Below are 21542 nucleotides of genomic sequence, written 5' to 3' on the forward strand. Positions count from 1 at the left end.
GCTCAGAGTCAAATAAGGAAGAAGAATCAGAGTTTGAACCAGATCTGCCCGATACAATGTTAATAATATTCTATCCTCTATATTAAACTACACCATGTTTGTCACTGTAGTGATGACAGCATACTAGATTTTTCTTGTCAGTTATAAACAATATACACAGCTTAAAATGTATACATTGTCATTCAATGCTACTATAAACATATTACAAAATGGATGAAAAGAAAAAGTAAGAGCAAGGTCAATATTTTTACAAGCTGTACTACAGTATATTCACATTCTTCATAAGTCACTTACTTGAATCAGAAATTTAACTACACCATCTCTCATTGCATTCAGCCTAGGTCCATCCTCATACCGGCAGGGTTGATGAAATAGGTACTGAATGAAAAGCACTGTACATATCTGGATAAACTGTCAGTTCTGTTTAAAAGGATTAAGTAGCAGATGTTTCAACAAAGGCAAGAATGTTCTCCCACTTGTGATATGGTGAGCTTGCTCTGGAGTGTGTGTGGGGGGGCTTGAAGGTTGCTTGATTTATGCAGCTTCTTTAAGAGAAGAGAGTATTAAATTAAAATTAAAAAATTAAAGGGGTGCCTGTGTGGCTCAGTCAGTTGAGCGTCTGACTCTTTATTTTGGCTAGGTCATGATCTCTGGGTCCCGACTCAGTGGGGAGTCTGCTTGTCTCTCTCTCCCTCTGCCCCTCTGTCTGCTCTTGCACACATGCACACTCTTTCTTTCAAATAAATAAAGAAGAGTCTTTAAGATAAATACATAAATAATACAATTTTAAAATTAGGTTTGAAAAGGACTATTTATTGGGGGTGCCTGGCTGGCTCAGTTGGTGGGACATGCAACTTTTGAGTTCAGGGTCATGAGTTTGAGCCCCACATTGGGTGTAGAGCCTGTTTAAGAAAAAGATTAAATGAAAGAAAAAGACTATTGAAAATGGGAAAAGAAATAACAAATTATAAATTTTGAAAGCTGATATATACTGTAAGCACCCCCCCAAAAAAAAAACCAGAAAAAATATATATAACTTAATTAATTGCTTGAGACATCTGTGAAACATTTATATTCCTGTTTTTTCTTGTCTACATACTTTTTGATTCCCTTTACATGTTGTAGGAATTTTATAATATCATTTTCTATACATAATCCACTTACAATGATTAATTTTATGTGTCAACTTGATTGGACTAAGGGGTGCCCAGATAGCTAGTAAAACATTTCTGGATATATCTGTAAGGCGTTTCCAGAAGAGATGAGTATTTGAATCAGTAAACTGAATGAAGGAAATCTCTTTCACCAGTCTGAGTGGGCATGATCCAGTCCACTGAGGGCCTGAAGAAACTAAAAAGTGGAGGAAGAAATGGGCCCCTGGGTAGCTCAGTTGGTTAAGCGTCTGACTTGATTTCCACTCAGGTCATGATCTCAGGGTCATGATCTCAGGTATTACAAGATCAAGCCTGCTTAATATTCTCCCTCCTTCTCCATCTGCTTCCTCCACTTCTTTCTCAAAAAAAAAAAAAAAAAAAAAAAAAGTGGAGGAAAAATGGATTTGCTCTGTGCTTGAGCTGGGATGTTTATCTCTCCTGCTGTCCAATATCAGTGTGCCTGGGTTTCTGGCCTCCTCGAACTAAGACTTGCACCTTTGTTTCCTCTGGTTCTCAGGCATTCAGGTTTGGACTGAAACTCATCACCAGCTTTCCTGAGTCTCCATCCTGCAAATGGCATGAGCAATTGTGTTCATCTACTTGGATCCACTGCACTGTGGTAGTGGGTTTCTAAGCTTCTATGGAAAGCCTTCAGTTTTAAAGTTTCAGAATTGCTCAAGAATCTTCTCATCCTACTAATTCTGATAGGCTATGTTTAATTACTCACACAGTAGGAAAGAATTTTTGAAGGGTGCTTTGAATTTGAAAGAGTTTCTTAAAAATGCAATGATGTATAAATAAAGTAGCTTAATAAACTCCTATATCTGAGTTTCTTTTTTTTTCTTTTTTTTATTTTATTTAAATTCAATTTGCCAACATATAGTATAACATTCAGTGCTCATCTCATCATGTGCCTTCCTTAATGCCTGTCACCTAGCTATCCCATCACCCCACCCACCTCTCCTTCTGAAACCCTTTGTTTGTTTCCCAGAGTCAGGAGTCTCTCATGGTTTGTCTTCTTCTCTAATTTTTTCCCACTCAATTTCCCTCTTTTTCCCTTATGGTCCCTTTCACTATTTTTTATATCCCATTTATTAGTGAAACCATATGATAATTGTCTTTCTCCAATTGACTTATTTCACTCAGCATAATACTGTCCAGTTCCATCCATGTCAATGCAAATGGTAGGTATTCATCCTTTCTAACAGCTGAGTAATATATATATATATATATATATATATATATATATATATATATAATATATTATATATATTAAGCACAGGGAGATGCTCAACCTCTGAGCCATCCGGTGCCCCCATGTGTAGGTCTTCTTTGGAGAAATGTCTGTTTGTGTCTTCTGCCCATTTCATGACTGGATTGTTTGTCTCTTAGGTGTTGATTTTGATACGTTCTTTATAGATCTTGGATACTAGCCGTTTATCTAATATGCCATTTGCAAATTTCTTCTCCCATTCTGTAGGTTGTCTTTTAGTTTTGTTGATTATTTCCTTTCCTGTGCAGAAGCTTTTTATCTTGGGACACCTGGGTGGCTCAGTGGTTGAGCATTTGCCTTTGGCTCAAGGCTTGATCCTAGGGTCCTGGGATTGAGTCCTACATTGGGTTCCCTGCAGAGAGCCTGCTTCTCCCTCTGCCTATGTCTCTATGTCTCTCATGAATAAATAAAATATTTTTTTAAAAAATAAACTTTTTATCTTGATGAAGTCCCAATAGTTTATTTTTGCTTTTGTTTCCCTTGCCTTCATGGATGTGCCTCTCAAGAAGTTGTTGTGACAAAAAGGTTGTTGCCTGTGTTCTCCTCTAGGATTTTGATGGATTCTTGTCTCACATTTAGATCTTTCAAGCATTTTGGGTTTATCTTTAGGTATGGTATAAGAGAATGGTCCAGTTTCATTCTTCTGCATATGGCTGTCCAATTTTTCCAGCACCATTTATTAAAGAGACTGTCTTTTTTCCATTGGATATTCTTCCTGCTTTGTCAAAGATGAGTTGACCATAGAGTTGAGGGTCCATTTCTGGATTCTTTATTCTGTTCCAATGATCTATGTGTCTATTTTTGTGCCAGTACCATGCTGTCTTGATGATCACAGCTTTATAATAAAACTTGAAGTCAGGCATTGTGATACCCCCCATTTTGGTTTTCTTTTTCTTTTTTTTTTTTTTTAATTAATTTTTATTGGTGTTCCATTTACCAACATACAGAATGGTTTTCTTTTTCAACATTCCCTTGGCTATTTGGGGTCTTTTCTGGTTCCTCAGCTTCTCATATAAATGCCTTACATGAGAAAAGCTTGCCAAATCACCTTTTCATTTGACTATAAATAACCAATCACAACATATACAAAATCTTTTTGATTGGCCAAATGGGACACACACATGCCCACACATGCATGCACATACACAAAGAATTTTATCTTCTCCATATAAGTGCAAAATGTATCCTGGCTGTTCAAAATTCAACAAAATTTTGTTGTTATACAAAATATCAAGAGTGGATTAATCAGCCACTAGAGCCTTCTTCCTAAAGCAATCTGAATTTATATTCAATAGAGCATCTACAGCCTGTCTTGCACTCCTAGGAAGAACTATGTCTCTAGCACATAATCGAGAATGCAAATTAATGTTGTGCCAATTTAATGAGGGCTTCATGGTAAACAGTGGAGTTACAAGAGTGTCTTTCTTTCAGCCTGACAAGGTAGATACAGTTGTCAAATTCATACTTTTCTTCAGTTTGTATATCTTCCTTGCTAGTGTTCTTGTATTTAATTGTGCTCCTATTATTGCAATAGAATACAATTTTAGTTTTGAAATGTCTTTCTTCTTCCACTCACTATTGACAGGATTCCTGCTGCCAAATGCCAGGTATTCATCTGGAGGCCAATGCTGCCCTGGTAGGTAAAGGACAGATCATCTTATGTAAAAACAGAAAGTGCAGAATATGTCATCACTCACTGATTTATTAACATGAATGAATTTATCCCTAAGCCAATCATCTGGACCTACAATTAAAACATTTCCTGATTTGAAGGATGGGAACAGAAAGAATAAGTCAAGCGCTCACTAGCACTGGAACATGACACCATGAAGGTGGCTGGAGCTATCATGAAACATCAGAGCCACCTGGGGAAGGAGAGATGGAAAAATAAAAGCAAAAAGGAGAGTCTAAAGGACCATGATGGGATCCAAGCAAATCTACTCTTCTTTCTCTGAAGTATCCCAAGGCACTGATTCTGATTTTGCAATTCATTCCTGTCCTCTAAAAGAACAATAAAATGGTTTGTAGCAACCAACACTTGAAAAACCAGAGGCACCTTATTGGTTTTTATGCTTCTACATCTATGCGACAGACCACACTGATCATGGGAACAAGACAGCAAAATACAAATGCGATCTCAGCCAAACTTTGACACTATGCTTCCTGGCTTTCTCAGTGAGACAAACTAGTAGAAGGTAGAAGCCAAATGGAGTCCAAAATCCACATATACATGTATCATGTGAGAGAGTTTTCAAAAAAGAGATGTATAACATCTGGCCATAGCTTTTTAGGCATTTTCCTGCCAAACTAAGAAGAGAATAGTGAGAGGAAAGAGAAGACAGAAAAAGCAAAAGCTTACACTAGATAATATCTTAGCATTTTCTGTCGTGTTATAGTCCCTAAATTTAGTTTCTTTCTTTCTTTCTTTTCTTCTTTCTTTTTTCCTTCTTTCTTTCCTTCCTTCCTTCCTTCCTTTCTTTTGTTTGTTTGTTTTTTTTTTCCTTTTTTAATGATAGCACTAGGATTTATTAAGCTGTGTCTTAGTACAGGTTCTGGGGCTTGCCCATGATGCTCTTGATGTATAAAGCTCCGCCATTCTTCCAATTCTTCTTGAACAATGACATCAGGAAATTGACAGTTAAGTGGATGCTGTACACAAGCTCATCATCTGTAATTTTTATGTGGCCAATAGCTAGTGCCAGACACTGCATCTTCTTCATCTGGAATTTGATATGGGCTTCACTTCATCTACTTTGGCCACCATGTTCTCATTGTGGGTTAGCAAGGAAGGGAAATTCCCAGCTTTATGTAGGTCTGGGTCCTAGGATTCATAGGATCTGCTTAATTAGTGATTCTTTTTTTTTTCCTTTTTAAATTTTATTTATTTATTCATGAGAGACACAGGGAGAAAGCAGAGACATAGGCAGAGGGAGAAGCAGGCTCCCTGCAGGGAGTCCGATGGAGCACTCAATCCCAGGACCCTGGGATCATGACCTGAGCCAAAGGCAGATGCTCAACCACTGAGGCACCCAGGTGCCCCTTGATCAGAGATTCTGAAGCCAAAAAGGCATCATAGCTCTTGTATTTTTTTTTTTTCAATTCTTGTTGAGTGTCTGCAGCGCTTCAATGTCCATGTGGGGAATATCCACAGCCTTGGACTCATCATAGTGTTGCTAGTTCCCCAGAATACATATGGAGAACTTGAGGTGAGGACTGGATGTAAGCCTGATTGTGCCCAAGGAGAAGCATCTGTCTTTCTGAGGGTCAGAGTTCTTCAAGTCAATCTGCTGCTCCACCATCTCCAAAAGCTTCCAGCACTTGCACTGGTTCCTGTGCAGGACTTCCCACACAGTCTCCTACAGGGTGTCAGGGGAGACTTTGCTGCTCAGCGTGCTGTGCTGCAATAACTGGAAAAGAGCCTCACTATGTTTCTTAAAGAGAGATAGTATGGCACAGAAATACTAAGCAAAGATTCTAGAAACAAATTGCCATAATTCAAATCTCTGCTTTGCCACTGACAAGTTATGTGAATGTCAACAACTTACTTAAACTCTTTTGTGCCTCAGTTTCTTCCTTTGTAGAACAGTAGAAATAATTGTACCTTTATCAAATGTTCTTAGGGATTAGAAAAGAATACATATACATATACATACATAAATATATACATACATACAGGCATATATACATATACATATATATGTTGTTAGTATTTACTTAAAAAAATTTTATTTATTTATTTGAGAGACAGAAAAACAGCTAGAGTTAGGGGATGGGGAGAGGGAAGAGAGAGGGATAAGCAGACTCCCCACTGAGCACGGAGGCTAATGGCAGGACTCCATCCCAAGACACTGAGATCATGACCTAAGCTTAAGTCACTTAACTGACTGAAGCATCCAGGTACGCCAGTGTTAGTACTTTTTAAAAAGGAGTGCTGTGTTGTTCAGCAGTTATTAGATGATATAGAAAAATGAAACTGATCACCATTTTACATTTGTGCCTTGCATCTTCTAGGCCAGCTGTATAACAGATTTTCTCTGGGGCATGCTTTATTTGAAGATTAAAAGGTAAATGTCAGGGGTGTCTGGCTGGCTCATTCCATTAAGTGTCTGCCTTCAGCTCAAGTCATGATCCCAGGATCCTGTGTCAGGCTCCCTGCTCTGTACAGAATCTTCTTCTCCTCTCCCTCTGCCCCTCCTCCTGCTTGTGCATGTTCTCTATCTCTCAAATAAATATTTTTTTAAATCTTTTTTTTAAAAAGGTAAATTTCTATTAACACAGTGCTAACATGCAAAATATGCTCCCTACATTATTTTTCCTATGTTGAAAACTCTGTTTTACAAAATGTGAGGGTCAGGGATAAGGTAGAGATGAAAATTACCATATTAAATAAGAGTGATAAACATTAATTGAGCCCCTACTAGATTAGCACATTTCATTTATTCTCATTTACTGCCTATACCCATCCTGAAAGGTTAAATATTATCTGTCTTTTCCAAATAAGAAACCTGACATTCAGTGAGGTTAAGTCAATAACTCAATGTGACACAACCAGAGAATAACATAATTGGGAGTTGAAGTCATGTTTATCCAATTGCATAAAATGATAGGGAGACCTAACATTTATTGAGTGCCTTCTGCATGTTCTATGCTAGGGGCTGCACAGCACCATCACCCATTGATGGCCTAACAGTTCATTATGTAAGGAGTATTTATATTATCATTCCATGGATGAGGAAATTGAGGATCAGAGGAATTGAATAACCTGGCTCAGGTTTCAGAGACAGTAAGTGATAAGTAGATTCAGAGTCTGTTTTCCATGTAACATGGGAATATAAAAAGCAATCATATTTTGATGATGAACTTTGATTTTTAAAAAATCATTTTTGAAAAAATATTACATATTCTTAGGATACATAAAATAAATCGAAACTAGATTTTATGTAAGGTGATTCTTAGTTATTACAATATTGTTGGAAGCCCTGAAATAGCTGCACATCATTTAAATGACAAAAATTAAAGGATGGCTTACTCAGGATATAAGAAGTAGTTTGGCTTATATTCAAGAAGGAAGAGAAATCTCAAAGATCTCTCAATTAAAAGAAAGAAAAAGGAGTGTTTTGGGGCTTAGTCAGTTAACAGGCAACTCTTGATTTTGGCTCAGGTCATGATCTCAGGGTCCAGGAATTGAGCTTCATGTCTGGCTATACACTCAGTGGTGAGCCTACTTCAGGATTCTCTCTCTGCCTCTGCTCCCCATCCCCCCCCTTAAATAAACAAAGAAATAAATCTTTAAAAAGAAAGAAAAGGATTTCTTCATTTATTGATATTTTAGAAAATAATATATAAAATATATTTTATAAAAGTAAAAATGGAGTAAGCTTGTTATAAATGCTTTGTGTTTAGAAAAAAAGTTGTTCTCATGGGGGACCTGAGTGGCTCATATGGTTCATATGGCTTCCTACTCTTGATTTTTGGCTCGTCATGATCTCAGAGTCCTGGGATGAAGCCCGGCCTCACCTCTGCCCTTCACACAGAGTCTGCTTGTTCCTTTCCTTCTGCTTCTCCCTCCCCATCTGCTTCTCCTGCCTCTCATGCTCTGTCTCCTTTCTCTCTCAAATAAATTAATAAATAAAATCTGTAAAAATAAATGTTTTTCTCAGGTCAACTGTTATGATTATGGGATATTGTCTTAAGAACAAGGATAATGCTAAAAATCAATAGAAATATAACCTTCACTTTACCTTGAAATGTTTTCAAAGGGATATTTTAAGAAAGCATTGAAAACCAAATTGTTTGGCTTCTGAATATGTTCTTTTCGCAATAATAGTTAAATAGGAAATTGCAAAGTATGAGACATGCCATTTTGCCATTACAATGTGGTAGATAACATAAATATTCTTCCCAAAGTTAAATGAAAATACAAAACTAAATGGTAATACTTGTGTTTGGCATCACTTTTTAAAAATGCACAGGGCAAGTGGTGCTTCTCATTACACATAATATTAGAAATCAAATTTTGAATTGAATTTGTCACTTTAAAGATGGCAGTTGGTAATAAATATCTTTCTGGAAAGTGTATCATTTCAGAGAGTGGCAGAATGTTGACTATAAAAACTATTTCTATCTTGCTTTAATGTAGGCCTAACATAAGAACAACTTTATTGTGCTCACATTAAACATTTTATTTAGACATTAAACAGAAGTTTTCTGATGTCAAGTCTTTACCAAAGCTGAATAAAAACTTGTTTGCAATTGTTTGGATGAGGCTTTCTTGTGCCAATGTCATAATAGATCTCTTTCCAGTGTTCTAACTTCTGAATTGCAAATTTTTAGAAATGTGTTTTAGCTATAATTCACACTTTTGAGAATTAAATGAATACAATCACTTTTCAAGCAAGTAAAAAAACACTTTTACAGCTCCTATTGAACAAAAATATAAAGTGTTTGTTAATTATGTTAAAATTAATCATTGTTACTTATCTTCTGGAGCTACAAACTTAACTATTTGTTACTATTAAAGGTCATGAGTAATAGGACTGAATTTCAGACTACTATATTAAGAATGTTCAGTGTAGGGGCACCTGGGTGGCTCAGGGGTTGAGCCTCTCTGTCTTTAGCTCGGGTCGTGATCTTGAGGTCCTGGAATTAAGTCTCGCATCAGGCTCACTGCATGGATCCTGCTTCTCCCTCTGCCTATGTTTCTGGCTCTTTCTGTGTTTCTCATGAATAAATAAAATCTTTAAAATAAAAAAAAAAAGAATGTTCAGGATAGAGATTAAACTTACTAAATATTACTGGAAATCACCTTAATTATGAGTTCTCAGGATTTAATTCTCTAACATAAACAAAGTTAAAGCAGCTTGTGGACAGCTTGAACTGTGTCCATGTAGTGTGCTAGAACACTTAAAGACTTGCCACTGTAAGTAAATGCTATATGAAAATATTCTTGTTGTTTAATGTTTGGAAATATTTTGGTCCATCAGTCAAGGTCAACATACTAAATTTTTAACAGCAAAATCTTTCCAAATAATGTACAGATTCAGTACAATCCCAATCAAACCCAATCAAGTTTTTTTTGTAGATATTGATGAACTTATTCTAAAGTTTATACAGAAGAGCAAAAGAGGGATGCATGGATGGCTCAGTGGGTAGAGCACACAACTCTTGATCTCAGAGTCATGAGTCCAAGTTCCAGTTGGGCCTAGTGCTTACTTAAAAAAAGAAAAAAAAAGTGAAAGATACAGAATAGCCAACACGCTATTGAAGGAGAAGAACAAATCTGAAAGACCAACACTACCCAACTTCAAGTCTTACTATCAAGCTATAGTAATTAAGACAGTGTGGTTTTGGTGAAAGAAAAGACAAATAAGTGGATAGGACAGAATGTAAAGCTCAGAAATAGACTCACACGAGTATCAACTGATCTCTGACAAAGGAGCAAAAGAAATACAATGCAGCAAAAGTAATCTTTTCAAAAAATGGTGTGGGAACAACTGGACATCCATATGGGAAAAATTAATCTAGACACAGAACTTAACACTCTTTACAAAACTGAACTCAAAATGAATCACAGACCAAAATATAAAATCCAAAACTATAAATCTCTTAGAAAATAACACAGAAGAAAGCCTAGATGATCTTGGGTACAGCAGTGACTTTTTTTGACATAACATCAAAGGCCTGATCCATGAAAGAAATCATTGATAAACTGGATTTCATTAAGATGAGAAACTCTGGCTTGTGGAAGACGTTGTCAAGAGAATGAGAAGACAAGCCAAAGGCTGGGAGAAAATATTCGCAAAATCACATCAGATAAAGAACTATTGTATAAAAATAACTCTTAAAACTCAACAATAACAAAACAAACGACTACATTAAAAAATGAACCAAAGACCATAATAGACACCTGACTAGAGAAAATATTTTGATGGCAAATAAACATATGAAAAGATGCCCCACATCAAATACCATCAGGGAAATGAATATTAAAACATCAGTGAGAGGGACTCCTGGGTGGCTCAGTGGTTGAAAATCTGCCTTTGGCTTTGGTTATGATTCTGGAGTCCTGGGGTTGAGTCCTGCATCAGGCTCCCCAGAGGGAGCCTGCTTCTTTTTCTGCCCATGTTTTTGCCTCTCTCTGTGAATAAATAAATAAAATCTTTTAAAAATTAGAAAACATCAGTGAGATATCATTACACACCTATTAGAATGGCCCAAATTCAGAACAACACCGAAATACTGGCAAGCATGTAGAGCAAGGGAAGCTCTCATGCATAGGTGGTGGGACAGCAGAGTGTTATGGTCACTTCAGAAGACAGTTTGGCAAATTCTTTCTTTTTCCCAGCATTATTGGGATAAAATTGATATATAACACTGTATATGTTAGAGGGTACAATGCGATGATTTGATACATGTGTGTGTTGCAAAATGATCACCACAGCAAGGTTAGTTAACACATCAGTCACCTCCCATAGTTATCATTATTTATTTTTGTGGTAAGAATCTTTGAGATTTACTCTCTAGTAACTTTCACATATATAGTACAGTGTGGTTAACTATAGTCGCCATGCTGTACCTTTGGCCCCAGAATCTGTTCACCTTATAACTGCTTACCTTATGCAATACTGTTCTATTACTTTGTCTTCTGTGTCTGAGGGTCTTCTTTCACAAATTCTCCACTCCTCCTTCATGTAGCATCCCCCAAAGTATTGTTTTACCCCTCTGCTCTTCTCTTGTCCTGTACCTCGTTCCTCAGATATCTTACCATACTCACAAATCCATATAGCATCTTTTTTAAAAAAGATCTTTATTTTTTTATTAATGAGAGACATAGAGTGGCAGAGACATAAGCAGAGGGAGAAGCAGGCTTCCTGCAGGGAGCCTGATGTAGGACTCAATCCCAGAACCCCAGGATCACGACTTGAGCCAAAGACAGATGCTCAACCATTGAATCACCCAGCACCCATCCATACAGCATCTTGTTCCATATGACTCCCAAACTAGATCTTAGATCAGTCTCCCCCAGAACTTCAGTTCAAGATTAACAAATGCCCATTGGACATTTCCTCAGCCATTAAATGATACAAATAACCTTGCTTCTCCAGACATATTTTAACTTCTCATTTCTCTGCTTTTGTATTGTAACAACTTTCCTATTTACTTGGCCAGGAAATACTATCAGTGAGAGCTTTGCCACTTTATTAAAATTCCACATTCACCGGGTCCTAATAATTCATCACCCTGCCTACTAATTCATTCTTCATTCTTAAGATCAGGATAGAGCCGATGATAGATCAACTCAACTCCTATTTCCTCTTTATGCTTTGCTCAACACTGGCCTCTTGCAAGCCATTTTGTTCACCACTAACAGAGTTACAAGGATAAATCCCTGCTTGCATCACACTGGTGTACTATCAGAAGAGTATCAAAGGCTGAAAAATGTCTATGAATTAAAGTTTAAACCTCTTGTTCAGGAATGTACATTCCTTCACCATCTGGCATCATTTACATCAAAGGAATGCCCTCAGAGAAGGGTTTCATTGAAGTAGATGGTGCAGAGGGACCACTGGACTGACTTGTCAATACTCAATTCACCATAAATGTGGCCCTGGCAGAGGGCAATAGAGCAGGACCTGTCATGGGTTTCCAACCTAGCATCCATGGAGTCTGGCCCCCCAAGATGCCCAAGTATAGGATTCAGAGGATTGAAAAGTGTTGAAGAATCAGAGGAAAAAATAACATTTATGTTTTCACTAACATCTCACTGAAATGTATCGTTTCCTTCAAGTATGAATGTGGACCACCTAATGAGGAAGAAGTACCTATGACTAGGTCACCAGTAAACCTCCCAGGTATTTGGAAATCATGTAATGGTTGTGATATACATCTTGGAATTATAAAAATTATGGGACCACTCCCTATATTGTGTTGTTCACTATGTTAAGGAGCACATATCCTACATCACAAATGCATTTCATTTTTATTTTGACAGCACTATTTCCAAATTATTGCTTTCCTTTGCTATACATATATTTTTATTTATATACAAATAGTATTCTGGGTATATATTTTTTAGACTGCCAAAAGAATCTGTGTCAAAAAATGGGCTAAAAACAGCTATACTGTACATAGTAGGTTCTGGAAGTAGGGAACTGATAACACAGAAAAGTGGTCCTGAAGGTGGCCCTATAAGTTTAAGCACTTACCTGTTTATTGTTATGGAAGTTTTCTTTTTAAACGTATATTATTGTCCTGATATTCATAACCTGGCGAGCATCAAGCTGATAAGTGTAACATCCTCATAAGAAATTCAGACCTGTTGTGCCTGAGACACACACCTCAGAAGTATGAGTTCTATGTAAATTATTAAAGAGCAACTGGAGAAAATTATCAGAAAAACGATGTGCAGGTTATACCACATTATACAACCTCTAATTGTGCAAGTTAATTTTCATAATACTGCTTTAGAAGTGAGATCTCTCTATCTTATGAACATGCATCTTTTATAACTATCTTTAAATTACGTTTGTGAATCATATTATGTCATTGCAATCAAAATAAATTTAAGGATGCTGTTACTAAAGCACAAGTTAACCACTTAGGCCCAATCATATTCACTTAAATTTGTCTTGTGCAAAACAAACTTCTTCCTGACAAAAATGGAAATCTACTTGCATATTTCACTACTTCAAGTAAATAACAGGCCATACTACTACATTTCTACAACTTGTTCTGTAGCAATTCTGCAATAATAGACAGTAAAATTGGCTTTTCTAATTATAATTTATATCCACACCAGAGAGGTCATTTTATTGTTATTCAAAAAAGAATCTTAACTTTCATCATGTCTGAAAGTGTGATATCATTAATATTATTTCTGCCATGGTCTTAAGAAAAATGAACTTCACACATAGTGTGTTTGCTTGCTTGCTTTGTTTTGCTTCTTTTTCTCTCACTGAGATGATGTGGTATTTGTGAAACTAGCTTTCATATTTTCATATGTAGGACAACTTATTTAATATATTTTCATTTCCTGATAATCTGTTGGCAAAAAAAGGTAATTTTGACCTCAAAATTTAACTGGGATTTTATCTGCTGAATTTCCCCCTCTCTTTAAATTACTGGCATCACCTGCTCTAGGGTCTCTCAGTGCCATTACCATATTTGCCTATTTTTTCTCCCTAGTCTCTCTCTATCCAATCATCATCAAATGTACCTGTGGTGCAAATTATCAAGTGCCAACCAGGAATTACTCCCTCAGTTGTTGGGGTCCTGTAGGGTCCTTTTGGCTACTAGCCTTCTGTCAGGTTTTCCTCAGCTGAAGAAAACGGCTACATCCAAGATCATGCTTCTTTCCAAAGCAAACCAACTTTCAATGACTGACCAACACAGGGCTATAAAGACCTGGCCCATTTGCCCTGACTGGTGGCAATTCTGGAGGGTGAGCTCAGTTGTTGCATGCCCCATGAGGCTGACAGAGGCCTCCATTGGGACTGCATCCCAGCTCAACATGTACCTACCTTTCTCCATTTCTGTTTTATACTCTCTCCGCCCCCACCAACACACACACACACACACACACACACACACACACACACACACACGATGGCATCAGCAGTTCCTAATAAACATCTTGCATCTTCAAAACTGCTTCCTCTGGAACCCAACCTGTGACAGACTCTTTTACTGTTTATTTCTCTTAAAACTATCTTCCTGAAAAAAAAAAAAAAAAACTATCTTCCTGTTCCGCATGGACCTATATTCATTTACCATTAACTTTGATTTCAAGTGGCCATTCTACTTTTATTCCACATCATGTTGGCTTTATTTTTTTTATTTTTTAAAGATTTTATTTATTTATTCATGAGAGACAGACACACACACACACACACACACACACACACAGAGGCAGAGACACAGGCAGAGGGAGAAGCAGGCTCCATGCAAGGAGCCCGATGTGGGACTCGATCCCCAGTCTCCAGGATCACACCCTGGGCTGCAGGCGGCGCTAAACCGCGCCACCAGGGCTGCCCTCATGTTGGCTTTAAAATAAATGTTCCTCCCACAGACATGTGGATCTTGATTGGAGGTCAGTAAAGGGACACATTTCAACTTCACCTTCTCTTAAAAATTTTTCCTATTCACCTATATGCCGTGATGCCCATTGAAGCACATACTGTTCCTAGCTCACCTACTCTCCACAATGGTTCTCATATCCACTAATGTTTTCCTGCATCTCTCTGCCTGAAGGCATTCTTTGTCATGGGAGCATACGTAGACTGTTTATGTCAGAAATATTTAGGGGATAATATCTCAAGGGTGTCCTTCAAATAATGGGATATGATGAATACATATCCAGCTACTTCATTGCATATTGTGCAATTCTGAGGGGTATTCCACATTGTCTCTAATAAGGTCCCCAGTGAGGTACTCCAGATTTTGGTAGTAATCTGTTTCTAATTCTACCTATTATTGGCTTTCACTCTTTGGGCTCCTACTTTCCCACTTCAGGTGTTTCCTAAGATAACAGGTGTTTCCAAATAAATTATGTGCATTCAAATCCCTGTTTCAGAGTATGCTTTGTGGGAAACTCAAAATAAGGTACTTAACGCTAATAACTGATGATCTAGAAAAGGAGTGAACAGGCCTGTGTGCCAAAGCTGGCTTGCCATCTGTTTTTGTAAGTAAAGTTTTATTGGAACACAGTCACTCACATTCATTTAGATATTGTCTAAGGCTGCTTTCATGCTATAACAGTGGATTCCAGTAGTTACAACAGAGACCAGATGATCTGCAAGCATAAAACCTTTACTCTCTGAACATTTACAGAAAAGATTATTGTTACATGATCTAGATTATTACCAAAAGCTTCTAGATGATCTCCCAAATTTAGGTGTTCTATCTCTTCCTCACCATTTGTTTAATATATTAATCCAGATTTCTAAATTTATTGACTCATGCCTCTTGACTCCTTCTGAATCTTCAATGGCTCCCACTTCAAAAAGAAGTAAAACAAAAACTCCACCCTACAAATTCTGCCCATATGTCATTCTGCATTCAAATCATACACACCTTCCAAACATACCTCTTTATTCACTATTTATAGAAATTGCCTCCTCTGTGTTTAAATTAAGGTTGTTTCATCTGCGGAAATGCCCTCCTGCATCCATATTGGTTGATAAATCCCAGTTCATCCTTCAAGATTCAGATAAATCCCTATATCTCCTAAGAAGACTTCTCAGATCCACACTGTTGTGATTAATCTCTTTCCACCATGCTCCCCAGCACTTTGTTTAAATTTTCGATATATCAGAGTATACCTTGTACTGAGATGATTTATGACTATCTATTTCTATCACCAGATATAAATTCCTGGGAGGCAGAAGCCATATCATATCCATCTTTCTATCCAGTAATAATATTAAATATAATTAAAAAGCATAGATTAGAGTCTTTACCAATCTGAAAGGACACCTGAGCAAGATTCTGAGGCCCCCTAATACACTATGTATTAACTCCTTAGTTGTTACCAGATTACTGGGAGATCCAGAGGGTTCTGAGGGAGGGCCTGTGATGGTTAGAATGGCAAGGGTTACACTATAATAAAAGCAACTATTGCAGTATTTTAACAAGCAGAACATAACTGGTTGAAGGTCAGCCTTGTTCAGAACTACTGTGCTTATCAAGGGTTTCTTAATTATAGATCCTTGGTGAATAATTGCTTTATACTTAAGAACAATTGAAAATGAATGCAACTTTTTTTTAAGACTGCTGCATGCACACACACACACACACACACACACACACACATATGTTAATACACATCTTTGACCAGAACAAATAGGGAGATTTTCATATATGTGTGAAAATTTATAGTCTAGTTTTCTTATGTTATTTCATATTAGTTAACAGCTATTCAAAAACAATTGTACTTAGTGTTTAAAAGCATGTACAAGTCTTCCAATAGTAATATCAATAAAAATGAAATTAGCCTTTCCTTGACTGCTCAATTTTTTTCAGAGCATAATGGCAACATTAATTCAACTGTAAGGGAAAACTCTGGGCAGAGCTATCATAATCATGTTTCACAAATATTTTTCAAAATAATAAGACCTGCAAATCTCTTATGTAACCAGCAACATTTACAGTAATCCATCCTCACTTTGCATTTTACACCCTGACTTGCCTTTACTTCCCTAAATTCCTTCTGAAATTTTCTATGCAAATATGTCAGAAGAGCACATATTTGTTAAGCATGTCTTAAAATGTACAGCCTTACAAATGATAATTAGACCAGTACAAAAAAGCTTATATAAAGGAAAAGCATATCAAGTGTAATTATTTAATTATTCTGTTCATTTCAATAACTACTGGCCCAGAAGCTTCTTTCATGGTTGTCACAAATATTCTTAATTCAACAATGCACAGTTCATGATCCCTCACGTGTTCCTTCTCATAAATAGCAGACTTTGCTGCCTTATATACAACAGGACACTGAGGTTCATTATGTTTTGTCTAAAAATAATCATGCCAATTCTGAGGGAGTTGTTGCTCTTCACAAAAAGAATAGTTCAATTGTAGAGTTGTCATTTGATGATTAAAAGTGAAATTCATTTAGTCAGTTTACATCCCTGGATTACATGCAAAAAAATGACGAAAGATACTACTTCACTGAAAGTTTTAAAATAGATTTATACTACTCTCTTGTGAAATTTTCCCCCTAATGTTATAAAGGAAAAGAAACGTAAAGCAATAGACTGGAAGTAGAACAAGTGAGCCAGAATTCCAGACGAGGACACATTAAAGTGAAACTCAGGTAGTGTTCATAAAACAATCCTACCAGCCACTGTTGTTACTTTATCTCATAGAAGCCATACACGAATTTTTGAGATGAATATTTCTATTCTCATGACCCTGAGATCATGACCTGAGCCAAAATCAACAGTTGGACATTTATGGACTATGCCACCCTTTTTTCATGAATTCTTAATGGACTTTGTAAAACAAAATTCTTGAAAGTTATGAGAAGATTTCAGAAGATGTTAAGGACTACTGTGGTGGTGACATTTGATGTGAAGTACACCCAAAGTTGAGGAGTGAGCCAGTGGATGCCTCCATTACAGTATGTTCTGTTACAGTAGCAAAGGATGATGGAGTGAAACAGAACTAAAAGTTTATGCCATGTTTATGCCTTTTAAAAATTTCCCTCCTGCTCACTAATAGTATTTGAATTCAGTCTACTATTTATGCACTATCTTCTTTGCTCCAGTTCTCTACACCTTCTGTGTTAGTTATGGACCTTCCCATCAAACAATTTTTGATTCTACCTTTCTTACCTGGTTCAGTTCCTTAGTTTTCTGTGATCTTTCTGCCCATCCTACCCACTCTACCCCTAACTGGGTTCAAATTTATCCATATCTTCCTACCTAAGCTTGAACTGCTATTTCCTTAAATATTTGCTCAGTCATCTGCAAATCTATTCCCCAGACTCAAAAGAAGGCAAATGGAACACGGATAGAACATCATAGATAAATTCAGACCATTATTCTTCAACTGTCATTCATCATAAGTTTATAACCTAAACTTGTCTCTCTGCATCATTTATTTACTTCTCTACTATCATTTTTGAAAAAAGATTTTATCTATTTATTTGAGACAGAGGAGAGAGAGCATGTACAAGTGGGTGGAGGGGTGGAGGGAGAGGGAAGGGCAGACTACCCTCTGAGAAGGGAACCTGATGTGGGACTTGATTCCAGGACCATGGGATCATGAGATGAGCTGAAGTCAGACACTAAACTGACTGAGCCACCCAGGGGACCCTACTTTAATTTTTTAAAATATGCTATCTAATCCCAGAATCAAGGTTTTCTTTTATTTGTCTCTTGCCATTATCTTTGGAAATGTAAGGTGATGTCATAAAAATGTCTGATAGTCATCTTGGTAATTAGCATAGAGCTCATGATCAGTTATTTCAAATGTGCCCTTGAATCTCTTACTTATTTGATGTTCCTCGATGTTACAGAAGTTTATCTATCGTAGATTAACCTCACCCCTACTATTTTATTCGAATTCCTGCAAAATGGTAAGGAAAGCACAAATATGGGTTATTCCTAAAATTTTGTGCACTCTCACTGTCTTTTCCACCCCTGCTTTGCCATATTTTCATCAATTTCATGTTTTCCTAACATGGTAGTTTCCAAAGGACTCTTCAGATCTTTCCCTGAGCACTTTAATTACCAAGACTCATCTCTTCTCATGTTGAGTAGACGGTCTCATTTCCTAGTCTCTGTGGTAATCACAGATACATAAGATTTTGTATGCGAATGTTTACCTGGCCCCAGCTCTGTATGATTAATTTAAAGAGCAGAACATACACATACACAAACTTTTCCACAGGCTACACCTGATCTCACTCAGTATGGGTTGCATTGATCTCTAAGCTGGAGAAACTATGGAAATCCTGAGAACTTTTTGCACTCATATTTATATCCTCAGCCCAGTCAAAGTCATTTGAACTTTTTTTTTTTTAATTTTTTTTTTTAAATTTTTTATTTATTTATGATAGTCACAGAGAGAGAGAGAGAGGCAGAGACACAGGCAGAGGGAGAAGCAGGCTCCATGCACCGGGAGCCCGACGTGGGACTCGATCCCGGGTCTCCAGGATCGCGCCCTGGGCCAAAGGCAGGCGCCAAACCGCTGCGCCACCCAGGGATCCCTCATTTGAACTTTTTAACCTATGTGAAAGCAAAACAAACTTGGTTTGACTAACCATTTTGATAATCTTTGTAATTGGAGTAGTAGTAGTGTTTGTAGGCTGGCTTGGCATACAAGTCCTACAAAACATACTTTGATTTTTCTTTTGCCTCTGCCCTTATTTGTCCATATCCATTATCACCACTTTAGTTCATGATTTTGTGACTTAACAGCTAGATTACTGCAAATATCTACCAAATTGATTTCATAAACCTAAAATATTTTCTCTAATCTTAGACTGCCATTGTAATTTTCCAAAGAACTATTTTATGTTATACTTCCACATAAAAATTTCTCATGACTCCCCAGTACTCAGTGAGTGCTGCAAACAATCACTGACATGAATATACCTTTGCAGCCTCAAGTCCCCAAATTTCCCAAAGGTGCAGTGTCTCAGTCAATTTGGAAAATTCCATATTCTGAGAATTTATTCTTGTCATCCACTTTCCCTGGATTTACAACCACCTCTAAGTTTACATATAAATGTGCTAGTCATTCTCCAAGCCTCAATTACAGTGCTAGCTCCTTAGAGAGGCTAGTAGATTGCCTTTCCTTAATACCTTAGCTTAAAGGGATCCATCATTTTAAGGATTCTTTTTTTTAAAGATTTTATTTATTTATTTATTTATTTATTTATTTATTTATTTGAGAGAAAGATCACAAGCAGGGGAGAGTGGCGGAGGGAGAAGCAGACTCCCCACTGAGAAAAGAGCCTGATGTGGGGCTCAATCCCAGGACCATAGGACCAAGACCTGAGCCGAAGGCAGATGCCCAACTGACTGAGCCACCCAGATGCCCCGTTTTATGGATTCTTAACATTTATCAGTCATATGGCACTCACTTTCCTCTAGGGAGGAGATTTCTGAGCTTGAAGAATATTCTCGACCATTTATTCTGGTGCATAAAAACAATATTTGGATCTTAACAGATGTTCAGGCAAGTGGGAATAAAGAGAGAGAGCACTCATCAGGATCCTGGAATTGCTGCTAGCTGTGTGCTTCTCACATGACAAGTTTGACTCTATTAACTTTTACCAGCCTTTGATCACAATCCCTAAGGCTCTTTCTAGATTATATGTTTGTTTATTGCATTACTCAGATCAGCTAACCAACTTGCTTTCCTCTGAAGCCATCAATGCTTTAGATCCAAAGGAAAGATGGACCTTTTAAAGTCTATTGAAGCCTGGTGAAAAAATAGATTTGTACAAAGACATTTTGGCACCACTGATGTCACACCATCTAAGCAGATACCTACTTAAAGTCAGCTGTACAGAGGTTGATGGGCAGGAAAAAACTCAGGAAAGTTTGGCACTTGAACTTTCTGTTTAGAAATTTAGTGATAACTGTTTCCTGGAGCATTAGCATCCCTGAGAGACATGTTACATTTCTTCATTTAATATAAGATAAAAATTTGCACCTACTATTGAAATATTCTGAGTCACCTCAACCACTGAAGGCTGTGGAAAAAGGAACCTGTGAAACTGAGGCTGAGAGAGGTTAAGTAGAGGTCATAATTTCATGGTTCCTGAGACCCAGCCCTGTGTGGAACTCTATGCTCAGTGAGGAGTCTGCTTGAGTTTCTCTCTCCCTCTCCTTCTGCTCCTGCCCCCCGCCCACTGTCTCTCTTTCTCTAAGTAAATAAATCCTTAAAAAAATATGTTTTTATTTTTAAGTAATCTCTACACCCAGCATGGGGCTCAAATTCACAACTGGGAGATCATGAGTCTTACGCTCCACTGACTGAGCCAGTCAAGTGCCCCTAGATCATTTCTGTTTACCTGATGAATTAATAATAACAACAAAAACAATTAATAACATTTAATTAGTATCTATCATGTTCTACACATTGGCTTAACTGAATTAAATATAACATCATATGTTCTTCATTGAACCATCTCTGTCCCAAAATGAGACAGAGCAGTTATAGAGCAGTTCAGTGACTTGTCCTGAGGATAGTAAGAGCTGATACTAGGGTTTTAAACTTTGCCTATTTGTGCTGTACTTTACTGTCTGTCGAGGAAAGGGAAACTTCTTGCTGTTTGTTTTCATGAAATTAATATTCTCCTTGTTTGCTCTCTCATTACATTATAAACTTGACCCAAATTTAAAATGAGAACAATTGCATTACTAATATCACAACTTTATTAGGTTTCACATATTAGGTTCAATTATTTTTGAAACAAATTACTTTGTTCTTTCATAAGGTCAAGATTAATGACCTGTTAATTTGAGAATTGTTATTTTCTCTGTTTTTTTGTCGAGCAAAATGTTATACCTACTGGGGGATAGTATTGTAAGTATGTCATTTCTTTTGCATATAATTAATCTTAATTAAACAATTTACTTTAAACAAAATTCATGAGT

The 21542-nt window shown here is 37.0% G+C and overlaps 1 pseudogene; it reads right to left on the reverse strand.

The window, feature by feature from the left end:
- Window positions 1-4967: 4967 nt before the first annotated feature.
- The window catches only part of LOC121482467, a 93813-nt pseudogene continuing 77238 nt past the window's right edge, over window positions 4968-21542 (reverse strand).

This window comes from Vulpes lagopus, chromosome X (genome assembly GCF_018345385.1).
Source record: "Vulpes lagopus strain Blue_001 chromosome X, ASM1834538v1, whole genome shotgun sequence".
NCBI classification, from domain to species: Eukaryota; Metazoa; Chordata; class Mammalia; order Carnivora; family Canidae; genus Vulpes; species Vulpes lagopus.